Source organism: Lemur catta, chromosome 18 (assembly GCF_020740605.2).
Source record: "Lemur catta isolate mLemCat1 chromosome 18, mLemCat1.pri, whole genome shotgun sequence".
Taxonomy (NCBI): Eukaryota; Metazoa; Chordata; class Mammalia; order Primates; family Lemuridae; genus Lemur; species Lemur catta.
Genome location: NC_059145.1, coordinates 43,835,480 through 43,850,737, shown reverse-complemented (window position 1 = coordinate 43,850,737; position 15,258 = coordinate 43,835,480). Strand labels below are relative to the sequence as shown.

General features: G+C 47.9%; 1 long non-coding RNA gene and 1 pseudogene across 2 annotated transcripts; one reads left to right on the top strand and one right to left on the bottom strand.

The window, feature by feature from the left end:
• Positions 1 to 9,260: 9,260 nt before the first annotated feature.
• Positions 9,261 to 10,227, top strand: LOC123623412 (annotated as a pseudogene).
• Positions 10,228 to 11,008: 781 nt separating this feature from the next.
• On the bottom strand, positions 11,009 to 14,074 carry LOC123623107. Of its 2 annotated transcripts, XR_006729795.1 has the most exons (4): positions 13,944 to 14,074; positions 13,681 to 13,791; positions 12,449 to 12,509; positions 11,009 to 11,725 (listed from the first exon to the last, which is right to left on the bottom strand). It is a non-coding gene; the product is annotated as an uncharacterized LOC123623107 (long non-coding RNA). The 2 variants fall into 2 exon arrangements; XR_006729794.1 differs by having other exon boundaries at positions 13,681 to 14,074.
• Between the last annotated feature and the right edge of the window lie 1,184 nt (positions 14,075 to 15,258).

The window sequence follows — 15,258 nt, the reverse complement described above, 5'->3', positions numbered from 1 at the left end:
ATAATTTATATAAGCTATTATAACTAAACAGAATGATTTATTTTTATAATCTGTATTTGAACAAGTATGAGACTAGATTACACAAAAATAGCATTGATCATTGGAAGCAAAAGCTTTCTGTTTACTCCAGGCAAACAGCTCTTTCCAGTAGAAAAGATAAAATTGATTTTCTCCTTGAGCTCCCTCACTGGTTCCTGGTACATCGTATGTTGTTGAGTACTGTGGTCATGCATGGACGTTGGGTTGCAAGCACCCAGCAGCAGAACCCCTTTTGCATCCATCTTTGTATTGCCCATGGGGCCTGGGGTGTCTTGCACATGGGAGGGCTCCAGTGAACACTCATAGAATGACTCAAGGCTGCCTCTCTGCAGAGACGAGCAACTGAGTTCAGTGACGGGGGCTGCATTCTCAGCTACTGGGGCTGCAGTAGCCAGAATGGGGATGCGGGCTCCCCTGGCTTTTTAATCTTCCCAGTCACCCACCGTTTACACTGTGTTCCCTTTCGGAACCCCATTCTCTCCTCCCCCACTGCCTTGAATACTAATTGCCTCTCTAATTTCCCCCAGTCTGTCTTTCCCAAAGATTTAGGTCTATTTTTATGGTCTGTTAATTCTCTGAGAATGAAATGCCTCTTCTGGGAAAGATTGCCGTACAAAATGGCATTGTAAATAGGTTTTTATTGACTGATCTCCAAGCTCTCCAAGTCATTCTGCCCTCATGCTGATTAGGAGACACCATCTGTTTGGCTAGGTGGCATAATGAATTGAGGGCTCAGAGGTGTAGCTGATGTCTAAATTAGATCCAAATCATGGTAAGGACAGGATAATGGTCTCCTTTGCCAGAGATGGATGAACAATTACTTTTATATTGAATAACTCTGAGAGAAAAATGGATTGTGCAAAATGATACTTCACTCCAATTGGTGGCCCTGAGTGACTGTCCCTATGCTGATGCTTTTTGTTCAAGGACCGGAACCTGCCTACCTTGTTTCAGGGAAAACCAGAAAAGAAAAATTACCTGCCTGACCCAAGTGAATCAATAGTTAAATACTAATGTCCTTCTGTTACCCTGCTTTCTGGGGGTCAGAAGAGTTTTTCAAGGAATATGAATATTAAAATAATAGTAAAAAAATAGCTAGTGTAAATTAAAATAAAATCTTAGGCTCGCCCCCAGCTGACTGAAAAGACCACCTCTTGGCCAAGGGGATACCCTAAAACTGAGGTGCTAGCCATGAGAAGGGAGGTCAGACATGCTTCATCATGCCCCGCTCCCTTCTTGTAGATATTTGCAACTCATTAATAGGTAAAAGGCTATGCAAAACAAACCTGCAAGTCTTCAATTTCCATAACCAATCACTTGAGTCTGGGTATATGGTCGGTGGCTTGTCTCTGATTAACAAACTTCCTTATCTTAACTTAAAATATTCCAAGCCTTTAGACAAAGCTTCATTTCTTTAACCAATTACAAATCAGAGTCTTTAAAACCACCTACAACTTGTAAGCCCTCCCCCGCCCTTTGAGATGGCCCACCTTTTCAGGACAAACCAATGTACGCCTTCCATGTACTGATTTATGACTTTACAGGTAATTCCTGTCTCCCTACAGTGTATAAAACCAAACTGTAACTCAACCGCAGTGAATCCACTTGCTCAAGGCTTCTTGGGCATGACTCCAGCCATGGTCCTCAAATTTGGCTCTTTAAATTATTTTACAGAATTTGACTTCTTTTCCATTGACACTAGTAACCTTGGCCTATTGCCTTGTGCATTGCGTTGATCAGAGGCAATGAGACTGGACTAAGTGTACCGTGCAGCTTGTGATTTCTCTAGAAAATGGGTGGGTTGTTGCTTAAGGACCTTTCATCAATACTTTCCAAAGACCTATTGCTATTAGAGAGCAATCAATGGGCTCACTGTCCAATGTGCATAGAAGCCAACAACATGGCACTGGCCTTCGAGAAAAGAAAAGCTTTATTGTAAGTCCATTCACAAGGAGACAGAGGGAACCTCAAATCTGTCTCCCAAAGCTTAGGGCTGGGTCAGGTTTTCTAAGTATAGGGTAATGAGGCATGATCTGGTTGGATCTTGCAATGGGATGATGCCAGGAGGCATGTTCTGATTGTACCATGCCATAGGGTGATCCCAGTGATCAGTCTGATTGGATCCTGGATCCTGCCGTCTGACATCCTCTTCTTAAATCAGTCCTCACTCCTCAGTCCAGCCTGAGCGCGTAGGTTCCACCTATGTTGCACACTTGGTTTATCTGGGTATGCTCAGGTTACATGCCTGGGGGTCCATAGCAACTGAAAAACAACTCAGAACTTCGTTATGTAAGACTTGAGCTGGCTTGGTCTGGTGTGGTTACATTACCATTTCTGGCTAATTTGCTCTTATAGTTAACTGAGATCTGAAATCCTTGTGATCCATGGGCTATAGTATTAATAAGTGAGTTGTCCCTAGCCTCTCCCTCACTTGCATATTTTCTCCACCAAAAGCAAGCGGAATCACATACAGCTATTCAAGCAGCCTGCTGTACACAATCACCATGTGCTCGGTGCCCACCATTGCCTGGGCATTCTACTGCATGCTTGACAAATCCACTTGAGACATATTAAAGTATCTCTGATCCTTAAAGCAACTCTATCAAGTATTATCTCCATGTTACACAGGAGGGTAACTGAGGTTCAGCATGGTTAAGTAATTTGCTTGGGTTTCCATAGAGGCAGAAGTGGGATTTGAACCTAGTCCTGTTCAGCTCATGCTCTTTCTGGAACACTCTATTGCTTCTCTGTCCTTTTCCCTTCCTGTACTCACATTCTTCTCTGTCTCTCTTAGAATGTCCACTTCCGTGTCAGAATCCTTATCAATCATAACCTTTATGCAATTTTAGATCTATATCTATTTATGTGAATAGATAGATAGACTTCATGGATACCTGTAGATAGATAGATACAGATATAAATAAATAAAATGTGGGAAGATATATCCCCCAAATGGTAGTGGTGGTTTTTTCCTGAACAGTAGAATACTTTGATATCATTTTCTTCTTTGTGTTTTTTATATTTCTCAAACTAAATTTATATTATTGCTGTGATCAGAAAACCATTTTTTAAATCGTTCGCATCCTGTTAAGTTCATATGTCACTATTTGAGTAGAATCTCTTCCTGGTCTCCAAGCTGATGCTATCTCATCTTCTTTTGAAACACACTCCCTTTCCCTAGAACTTAACTTGTATTTTCTTGGGTCATTTCTAGCATTTTACCTTGTATTCTGTGTAACCTCAGAGGGCCCACCAACTCAGAGGGGAAGAGTTGGAGAGGCACAGCTAACAATAAAAACAGTAGCAGAACACTTGTTATTCCAATCCACCCCCCTTCCAATCACGAAAGCTGGGATCTTCCGCTGCCATATCCAGCAGATCCCAGATTTATGTCTCTTCCCTTCTCTGTAGTCTTGGCTGTGTCTCCACATTCCTGTGACATGAGTTAACCATTATACTCAGTCTGGTGTGTTTGTCTTTGCATGATGCTGTCCGTTCTATCACTTGGTACTAGGCTAGGCCCTGTTACTCCACTAGGCCCCACGTGGTCACTTTGCTGACGAAGAAGAAGGACAATCTCCTCCAACCCAGGTTGGACTTTTTAAAAATTATCCCTTCCCCTGCTAGATTTGTTCCAGGTGGGAACCTGAAAAGTATGTATAGGACAGAGTGTGGTTAATGAAAAACGTAGGCTTGTAAAACAATAGCTGCAGGAGTCTGGAGAGTCCCCGGACGTTGTAAATCTAACAGACAGCTGCAGCCAGCATTCCTTCCCCCGCCCCCATAGGGATGAAGTTTATCCCTCCCCATCTCTCCTGATAAGGACAACACTGGAGCTGAAGGATGGATGTGATTGGGGCAGGGGTCCTAGGAGCTGGTTGTTTGAAAAAGAATTTATTGGCTGGGCGGGGTGGCTTGTGCCTGTAATCCTAGCACTCTGAGAGGCCAAGGCGGGAAGATCGCTCGAGGTCAGGAGTTTGAGACCAGCCTGAGCAAGAGCGAGAACCCATCCCTACTAAAAATAGAAAGAAATTATCTGGACAACTAAAAATATACATAGAAAAAATTAGCTGGGCATGGTGGCACATGCCTGTAGTCCCAGCTACTTGGGAGGCTGAGGTAGGAGGATCGCTTGAGCCCAGGAGTTTGAGGTTGCTGTGAGCTGGGCTGACGCCACAGCACTCTAGCCTGGGCAACAGAGCGAGACTGTCTCAAAAAAAAAAAAAAAAAAAAAAAAAAGACTGTGTGATAAGAACAGACAGAGATCCATGGAATAGAATTAAGGGTCCATAAATAAAACCATAAATCCATAGTCAGCTGATTTTCCACAAGGGTACCAACATAATTCAATGGGGGAAATGTCTTCTCAACAAATGGTGCTGGGGCAACTGGGTATCTACATGCAAGAGAATGAAGTTGGGTTCCCTACCTCACGACACATACAAAAAACAACTTTAGGTAGAGAGGGAAAAGTGAATTGCCTTTTAGCTACCACACACCACTCAGTCTTCCCCATAAAAGAAACTATAAACCTGAAAGAACATGTGTAAAGTCAATAGGGAAAGGAAAGAGCACTCTAGTCATAAACTCTAATCCCAGTGTGATAGTTCAAAGGATGTTTGCATTATATTTGGTTTCAGATAAGGAATGTCAGATCGAATTCGCCTTCAGAGGGTTACTTCTGGGAGAACCAAAAGGAATTGTTTTTGAGCCCTATTATTCTCCTAGTGCCCACATATATGTGAATGGGAAGGTCTGAGGATATGGGATTGGAGAGGTGAGTTCATCCCACATGTCAGTTAGACACTTTATACAGTTTGATGAAGAAGCTTATCAAGCCAGAATGTAAACTCTTTTCTTTACTCACCTCTGAAAATAGAATTATATTATGAAGCATGAGACCTACAATTTTGGTGGCATACATTAAATAAAATAGGAGGATAACACAAGAGATGGCCCACTCTTGTTTATAATAGTGAACTAAATGAGTGATATCTTTATCACGATCATCATGTAACAGAGGTAAAGGTGTGAAAGAGGGCAAAATGTTTTACAAGTTGTCTCTTTGAAACCCCTCACTCTTTTTGGGAATTAAAGCCTGCATTCCCGCCTGAGGCCAGTAATCAAAGGGGCAGAAGAACATTCTTTGTTCTTTGTTTTCTAGTATCTTAAACCACAGAAGATGGCTAAACAGAATTATCTGGACAAAGGGCAGAGATCATCTTCACTGGAGATAAGGTCAACCAAAACCACCAACTATAATTAACAACAGCCAAAAGCTAACCCTCCCCCTCTAAAAAGCCGTGTATTTCTACTTAAAGTGGGGAGGGACAATGATTCTTTAAGACGAGAATCTACCATCCTTCTCATTTGCCAGCAAATTAATAAACTTCTGTTTCCTTTTCCTCAAACCACTTGTCCTTGTTCCTCGTTCGTCTGGGACGAGTACCAAACTTTCGGTAACAATCATGGTCACATTTATTGACAGCCAGTTGAGGGCACACCATTCCTGAGAGAGGGAAATATCAACCCCTCTGAAATTGGAAGTAATCAGAGAATTAGGAAAAGAAGAGAGCAGGTGTCCTGGTATAGAATGGACTTGAGCAGGGTGGAAGAATGGATGAGCTTTGCATGGAGAGAAGGGGAGAAGAAAATGAGAGGCTGGGAGAGGGCCACAGAGGTTGGAATGTGTAAGGTACATATTTCATCACGCAAAGTATCCCAGAAACTGGCAAACCTGGACTTTGGTCGAGGCACAGCACAGGAAAATTGCTGTCCATGGGTCCACATAGGTGTGTCACTTTCAAACAAGATTAGCGCAGTAGGTGGAAAGAAATCATTTACATGATGTGACTGTGCTTCAGGCAGTAGTCCCTACTGAGCTGATGACTAAGGCAATCCATCCCTGATTCATCAGAAATTCTCTAACCAAGTAGGTCAGGGGAGAAAATGGGAGTGGTGGGCCAGGAATGATGGGCAATTCTGGGTGAGTCACCTTCCCCAAAGGTAATACCAGGAGATCAGGTGAAAGGCTCTTGCCTCTGCTGCTCATTCTCTTCACTTTTTCCCCAAATCCTAGCTCTGTAGGCTCTCTCATCTGACTTCTCTGCTTTGGAGTTGAATGAACTCTAATTCTGTACATAGGGACCCTGAAGCCCAGAGGGGACAGGGGACTTGCCCTTCTTGCTACAGTGTGCAGATTTCAGAGTTGGGACTAGGAGAAGTGCTTGACCACCAATACCTTGCATCCGCAGTCTGTACTCTGCCATGGGACTTCACTCCAAGTCTTCACCTTGCGTACCAACTGAGAGGCAAAAGAAACATAGAACAGGACATAGGAAAACTTGAAGGGGCTGTACCTTGACTGCAAAGAGTTCCAGGGAATAGGAGGAAGTTTGGGGACAGCAGGTCATCTTCCATGACCCTATTCTTAAGAGAAAATCAGCCTCCATAATCTAGTTTCAGGTCACATATTCTAAAACTTAAACTCTGAACTAATGAACACTGTGACTCTTTCACAGATGTCTAATATTTACTAAACAATTACTGGGAACTCTTTTCAAACTTTTGTTTTCAGTACTCCCTTTCAAATACCTGTTTTGAAATTTGTTAACTTACAACAGGGTCCATATTTTTCTTCTCTACTGAATGTGATGAGGTCTCATCTTTCCTGCCTAAATGTCCCGAGGCTTCTACTCCAATGACCACATGGCAGTCATGGAGGGGGTCTTAGTTTATATCCATGTATCAAAGGAAGTGTGTAATTTCAGTGTGTAAAGAATTGGAGGGTGCTGGTTCTCTAGCCTCTAATGAGTGCCTCCTTTCTTTTTTCTACAGCGCAGGCCCTAAAAGTGGCAAAATCTTGTTTCTGAATTTTGTCCGTACCACCCTGCTTCCCCCAATTTGGCATAGTCAACAAGTTATGAAAAAAAAAAAACCAAAAACAAGTTATGGAGCAACAGCAATTCCAAGAGGAGCAGAGGTATAATGCAGGACACAAGAATTGCCCACCTGGTGAGATCCTGTAATGACTTTCTTTCCTGTCCCCTTCCCTGCCTTCCACTCTTGGTGATGCTGCGTCTAAGTCCTGTGCTTGGGCTTAGGGTGGACTGTCTGGCCCCTCTTATACCCCTCTCCTCTCAGACCCTTCAAAATCAGGGGTGCGGTGTTTTCCTTTAGGCCAGATAGACATTCTATGGATATCCAGCCTACACACACACACACACACACACACACACACACACACACACACACACACCAGTGAATTGTAAACATTTTGATCCTTTTTCTGTATAATTTGGGATTAGGGTACCAGAGATGACTCAAAACCTGTTGCTTTCTGAGGGTGATCCTGGGACTATTCCTGAAATGTTTAAGGCAAAAAACAAAACAAAAACAAAACCTCTCATCGTGTCCAGATCTGTGAGGAGACTTAAAAGGTAAACGGCCTTAACTACAACACCCACCCAAGGAGATTTGCAAAACCTCATTAAGGACGTTGGGAAAATTCTTTACAGGGAAAAGTCTTTTACGGCCCTGTTGAAAATCCCCCAAGAGCCAAAGATCAAACTCTCCACCTTTAGAGGAAGTGTGCCTGTTGTCACTTAATGCCTGCCTGCTCCAAACCCACCCTTCATGTTCTGCTTGTGACTTTAGAACATTTCTCCTGTGCAACAGGCATGATGTTAAGCCTTACCAGCAGGCGGCGGTGGAGGGCCGACTTCGCTGGCTGATGCGGGTGGTTTCCTGCCTTGCAGCTTCTGCCTGCCGGCGCCCAGCTGCGGGGGGACCGGCTCGAAGGGCTTGGCCCGCGGTGTCCTGCCTGCCAGCTTCAGCTGCTGCTGTGCACGAGCTTGGGCCGGGCCAACCCAGTGAACTTCGCCATCCCGTGGCAGCAATCACACCCGCGTCCTGGCCTTGGAGAGGGGCAGCCTCCCCTTCCAAGTTAGTGCCTCCTTGAGTACTCTCCCCTGCCCGGGACGTTCTTTAGAGATCTCTTCCACTCCCTGGGAGTCTTTATCCCCTTTGAATAGGTAACACGCCTTTGTAGGACTTTCCTGTCAAGTGATTGTGGTGGCTGTCTCCTGACTCCCCTTTCGTGGACCATGAAGCCAAAAATGCAATTACTAGTGTCGACAGAAAAATCCACCAGGGAGACAGGGTTTTTTTAACTGCATAAAAAATTAGACTTTTTTCTGTAGCTTTATTGATCATATTAATATTGTATTTTAAAACCATTTTCTTGGCCAGGTGTGGTGGCTCAGGCCTATAATCCTAGCACTCTGGGAGGCCGAGTTCGGAGGATTGCTTGAGCTCAAGAGGTCAAGACCAGCCTTAGCAAAAGTGAGACCCTGTCTCTACTAAAAATAGAAAAAATTAGCCAGGCATGGTGGCACGTGCCTGTAGTCCCAGCTACTCGGGAGGCTGAGGCAGGAGGATTGCTTGAGCCCAGGAGTTTGAGGTTGCTGTGAGCTAGGTTCATGCCATGGCACTCTAGCCCAGGGGACAGAGCGAGACTTTGTCTCCAAAAACAAAAACAAAAACATTTTCTTGTATTAGATACAAATAAACATATTAATGATTTTGTGTATCTTCTTAGGAATCAAGATTTTCATTACAGGCCTACCTCAGCTGTGCTTTGCTTTACTGTGCTTTGCAGATACCGCACTTTTTACATATTGAAGGTTTATGGCAACCCTGTGTCGAGCAAGTCTATTGCCACCATTTTTCCAGCAGCATGTGCTCACTTTGTGCCTCGGTGTCCCACCTTGATAATTCTTGCAATATTTCACACTTTTCATTATTATTATATCTGTTATGGTGATCTGTGATCAGTGATCTTTGACTTTACTGTTGTAATTGTTTGGGGGGGGTGGCATAAACCAGGCCCATATAAGACAGGAAACTTTATCAAGAAATGTTGTGTGTGATCTGACTGCTCAACCAATTGGCTGTTTCCTTGTCTCGATCCCTCTCCTCAGGCCTCCCTACTCCCCGAGACACAAAAATATTGAAATTAGGCCAATTAATAACCTTACAATGGCCTGTAAGGGTTCAAGTGAAAACAAGAGTCGAATGCCTCCCTTTGAATAAAAGCTAGAAATAATTAAGCTTTTGAGGAAGGCATGTCAAAAGCTGAGACAGGCTGAACGCTAGGCCTCTTGCACCAAACAGTTAGCCAGGTTTCTGAAGGAAGTTAAAAGTGCTACTGCAGTGAATGCATGAATGATAAGAAAGTGAAACGGGGCCCGCCCCCTCCATGGTGCCAGGGGACAGCCCGGGGCTCCTTCCCCTGGCAGAGTCTAGAAGAGAAACTAAGGAACTCATCGGATTCTGAGCTGGGGATTTTGCAGGAGACTGAAACATCCGCTGTGTGTGAAGCCCCCGCCAGCAATGAAGTATGCCCAGTGCTGTCTCTCCGAGCTCATCAAAAAGCACGAGGCTGTCCACCCAGAGCCTTTGAATGAGCTGTACGACGCGTTGGCAGAGGTCCTGACCGCCCACGAGTCCACCCAAGGCCATTGGAGCTATCTGCTGCCTTCAGGGGACTCCCTCACGCTCTCTGAGAGCACAGCCATCGTCTCCCACGGTACCACCGACCTGGTCACATGGGACACTGCCCTCTACCTCATGGAATGGGCCACAGAGAACCCAGCAGTCTTCGCTGACAGGACTGTCCTAGAGCTCAGCAGTGGAGCTGGCCTCACGGGCCTGGCCATCTGCAAGATGTGCCATCCCAGAGCCTACATCTTCAGTGACTGTCATAGCCGTGTCCTCGAGCAGCTCCGAGGGAACGTCCTTCTCAATGGCGTATCATTAGAGCCAGACATCACCACCAACTCAGAGAGCCCCAGGGTGACACTGGCCCATCTGGACTAGGACGTCGCGACGGTCCCTCAGCTCTCTGCCTTCCACCCAGACATTGTAATCGCAGCAGACGTGCTGTACTGCCCAGAAATCATCCTGTCACTGGTTGGGGTCCTGTGGAGGCTCTCTGCTTGCCGGAGGGACCAGCAGGCTCCTGACGTCTACATTGCCTGCACCATCCGCAAGCCAGAGATGTGCCAGGTGTGCACCACTGAGCTAGACCAGGCGGGGATCTGATGGGAAGCAGCAACTTCTCATGGCCAGAAACTATTTCCTTACAAAGAGCACTCAGAGATGGCAATTCTGCAGCTCGTGCTATAGGTCTTGCACAGGCTCCTGAAGGTTATTGTGAAAATTGAATCACTATTGTGAGAATTTTTGTGGGAAAGCAGATAAAACTTTCATAGGGGCTAGGTGCAGTGGCTTATGCCTGTAATCGTAGCACTTTGGGAGACCAAGGCGGGAGGATCGCTTGAGACCAGGAGCTCGAGACCAGCCTGGGCAACACAGTGTGAACCCATCACTACAAAAAATGGAAAACTGTGCCAGGTGTGGTGACGTTCGCCTGCAGTCCCAGCTACTCGGGAGGCTGAGCCCAGGAGCTGGAGGCTGCAGGGAGCTACAATCATGCCACTGTACTCCAGCCCGGGTAACTGAGACCCTGTCTCTTTTTCTTTTCTTTTTTTTTTTTTTTGAGACAGAGTCTCACTCTGTTGCCCAGGCTAGAGTGCCGTGGCGTCAGCCTAGCTCACAGCAACCTCAAACTCCTGGGCTCAAGCAATCGTTCTTCCTCAGCCTCCTGAGTAGCTGGGACTATAGGCATGCGCCACCATGCCCGGCTCATTTTTTCTACATATATTTTTAGTTGTCCAAATAATTTCTTTCTATTTTTAGTAGAGATGGGGTCTCACTCTTGTTCAGGCTGGTCTTGAACTCCTGACCTCGAGCGATCCACCCGCCTCGGCCTCCCAGAGTGCTAGGATTACAGGCGTGAGCCACCACGCCTGGCCAAGACCCTGTCTCAAAAAAAGCATAAACAAAAAACTTTCACTGGACTTGAATGTTTGAAGAATGTTAAATCACAGACCACAAACTGTTCTAATAAAATATAAACTGTTTATGTGTGGGGGTGCCCCATTCTGTCAGTAGTTCTGGTTCTTAAGAAAGTCACCATAAATCAGAAATGAAAATTTTGGCTCAAAGGCAAGCATTTCCTTTTTGCAGATAACATGCATGTCAAGTATGACGTTCCCCAGCCTGGACACTGGACACTGGACCCTGAGTTCCTCACGAAGCCGAGCCCAGCGTAGGCCCGACACACCTCACTGCACCTACAGCGCTGCAGGTGCCGTCTCCAGGGCAGGAACACGACAGAGGCAGGGCAGGGAAGGGCAGGCGCTGGGGAGGACAGCACAGAGCGGAGAGATGCTCACAGTCCCAGCGAGTAAGAGAAACGTAACACTCGGGAGAGGAGCACAGAACAGGAGGGAAAAAGAGGACCTGCCTTGGAGCCCCCAGGAAGCCAGGAGGGACCACAGCTTCCCTGACACAACTCTTGGCTGTTAGAGCTTTATTCACGTTTCGGCCTCTGACCACCAGGAGGCGCTGCTCGGGAGAGTTTGCCCTGGGACTCGGTTGTGCGGGGAGAAGGGGCTGGGAATCCTGGGTTGTAGTCTCTGGCCCCAGGGGTCACGTGTCCATAAGCAAAGGGAGCACGGTCCCCGTCCAGCTCTCATCCCACCGAAGCTGCTCTGACTCCCAGAGGTTCTTCCGGAACGGGCTGAGTTTGCCAGCGGGATCAGGAAACTGAGAAAAGCATCTACAAAAAATCAAATACCAGAACTTACCTCCTTGTTCCTCCCCACCCCATCCCAGGTGCCCGCCTAGCTGACCCCAGGTGCCCGGCCCAACAACGCCCCCTCCAACGTGCCCACTCCCTCACTGGGCACCCAAGGCCTCTCACGCCCTGGCAATGCTCGGCACACTAAGCGTGGCTTCTCTGGGTCACCAGAAAGTCTGGTCCCAGCATGCGCTGAGCCCAGCTCACGCAAGGGTCTAACATCCCAAATTTCCCATCCAGAGGCTGCTCCTGAGCAGGGCTGAGTGCTCAGCATGCTGGGCCTGCTGTTTCTAGAACTGCCAACACTGCCCTTTCCAAACACCCATCTTTGCCAGGTCGGGTGAGATCTCAGAATTACACTCATTTAACTAAATCCAACTATACGAGCTTAGCCAAAGGGGACATGGGGGCTGGGGGAGAGAGAGAGAGAGAGAGGGGGGCAACCCCGTGAGCTGTGCAGGCAGTTCCAGCCACCATTCCTGATGAGCATAAGCAAAACACACCCTGCTCGCAGCCACCCGTCTGCGCTGGACTGACTGAGCCGACGCATTCCTGGTGGCGTGTCACGAGCAGCTCAGACTGCGGTGGTTCCCCCTCGGCTACCGATTTGAGAACCTGACCCCAGAAGACTCGGTTTCTGCTCCTACCACTTGAAGTTCACGGCACACAGGCAAACAGCACCCGAACGTGTCCACCACCTACCTTCATGGGCAGGTCCAGGCCACTGGGGATTTGTACAGACAGACGCCCAGGTCCGCCAACCCTGCGGGGTGAGGGGGCAGTCAGCGCCGGCCTCTGCCCTGGGAACATGAGTCCTTCCAGGACAGTGGAGCGACACCTCCCATGGGGAGTGGAAATCGTATGACGTCCCTGACAGCCCCAAATACAAGTGGCATAAGTTGGCCCCGCAGCCTGGCCAGGGGCAGGGACATACATGGTGATGCTCCCAGCTGCCATGCCTGACATCTATAAACTGCCAGTTACTTAACTTACCTATTTCAGTTGACTTAGTTTCTCTACTTAACTACAACTTATTTTAAAAGAACTCCTAAGCGGTTATTGTTAATGGGTACCGAGTTTCTGTAGGAGGTGATGAAAGAGTTTTGGAAACAGTGGTGATGGTTGTATAACGCTGTGAATATAATGAATGCCACTGAGTTGCACACCAAAAATGGTTAAAACAGGGAATTTTCTTATATATTTTTTACAGCAATAATTTAAAAAAAGAACCCACAGCAGACCGCCCCCCCCCAAAAAAAACCCAGCTGCCACTGTGAAAATAAAGCCAAATAAACAACTTAACATTACTAAAGACTAGCTAGAAACTTCTGCCTGCCAAAGGCTCTCCACCCGGACTGCCTACTGGAGGCTGGAAGAGGAGGCGTTAGAGACATGTCAACAGCAAGCCTTGGTGTCCCCCTCAAAGCAACCAAAAGGGAAAGAGACAGAGTCTGGCTGGCGGAGGCAGTGCCGTCTGACACGCTATCCCTGCACCTCCCAAAGCCCCCCCACACCTGGGGATGGTGGCCACAACCCCAGGCCCAGGCCTTCTGCGGAAGGGAGGGCAGGACGGAACAGAGAGAGGAGTAGGAGGCCAGGGAGGAGGCCAAGAGCAAGTGGCCTCCTAGAACCTCAGCAAACAGCCTGGGGGGCCACCAGCCAGGGAGGGGCTGGTACACCAGGAAGCAGCCTCCTCTCGGGAGCTCAGCCTGCAATCTCAAGTGGCCTCAAGCTAGGCCCAGTCCAGCCTGAGGCCTGCCTGTATTGACCCTTGAGCTAAGAATGGCTTTTACATTTTTAAAGGGTTGTAAAAACATTATAAGAGGCCCTAAAATCTTTACTGTCTGGCCCTGCTTGGAAGAAGTCTGCTCCCCTCCCCAAGGGACTCCCCTTTAAACACTGCCCTACCTGAGGCCTCCTGACTGGCCTCTTACCTAGCAGCAGGGGGTAGTCCTCGGCCTCCAGCCAGGGGGTGCAGGCCTGGATGTGCTGGAAGCACTTCTGGCAGATGAGGCGGCCGTAGTGAGCCTTCAGAGGCCCTTTGCCTTCACGGAGAAAAGCAGTCACCGCCAGGGACTGGCCCTGCCCCAGCCCCAGGCCCCAGAGGCTCCTGTTAAGATGCAAGCAGCCACCTTCCCAGAGGCCCCAGCCTTGGCAGCTCCAGGCATGCCCCATCCTGGCCCCTTCCAGAAACAACCTGAGAGCCCTGAGCCCTGCCAGGGGTGCACACTCTGACCGCTGAGGCCCTGCAACCTGCAGCCAGATGCCTCGGGCCGCGACCACGGCTGGACAAACGCTGGCCTGGCACCAGGACACCAAGTGCGTAGATCTGCTTTCTCCATCTGTGCCATGTGGGGCGGGGGTGGCACATAGGAACCGCCCCCTGCCCCGCCAGGCCCCCAGGCAGCGTGGCATGTGCAGCGGAGATTGCCATTGCAGTGAGCTGTGCCGATGCCACCGCACTCTAGCTGGGGGCCACAGCCAGACTCTATCTCAAAAAAAAAAAAAAGGCATTCTATATGACTGCACTTTTAGAAGCTAGCCTATGATGTTAGAAGTCAGGAGAGTTACCACTCTTCCCAGGTGGAGGGTCACTGGAGAAGGTTGCACGGGGGGAACTTTTCTGTGTATCAGGCTCAATTTGAAAAAAGGAAAGTGAAAAAGCGGAGGGAGGTGGGGGAGGAAGGGAGGGTGGTCTCAGGGTCGGGCTCTGAGTGAAGGTCTGGCTCACCCGGTGGGGCTGAGAACCGCAGAGTGTGACCCGGCTCCACCCAGTGGACCAATGTGGGCCTTAGAAGAGCGAGATGCCCGGTGTCTCCTGGAAGCCTCATTCCGGGCTGGGAAATGGGAGGGAGTAGCCAAGACGGGTCTGAGGCCAGCCCTCCTGGCCCGCTAGGGCGACTGCTGTGACAGGAGAAGCAGGAAGCCGAGGGAATGGTGGATCCTACCCCGGAGGAGGGCTTGTCTATCCTCAGGCATTGTCGCCTGCCCCGGCAGTCCAGGCTTTACTCAGGTGCTAGACACTAAATCCGGTAAAATGAGTAGTAATCCCCATTTTTCAGATGAGGGAACTGAGGCCCAGGTAATTTGACTTGCCGGCCTGTCTTGTTCCAAAACCCAGTTCTAAATCACGATTCTCTACGGAGAGTGCCGTAACCTTTTTTGTGCCTTCTGCCACCACCCCCAACCCCTGCGGTCTGGTGACGCCCACAGGCCCATCACAGAATAATGTTTTAAAATGCATAAAATAATGCACATATGCTTACCAATTCTATTGAAATTTCCAAGAATGCCAATCCTACTGAAATACAGTTGCCAAGATTTTTTAAAATTGTGGTATAGCGTGTGCTATATATGTGTCTCTTTATTAATGTCTTAAATACAAGATCCAGCAGTGGGTCTGAGAACAACCAGAATTTCCAGGAAGTGATGGATGTAAATATTTATAGATGTCTGCTATGGCAGTGATGTGAAAGGAAACTATCAGGGATTTTACTGGTGACAAAGTGACA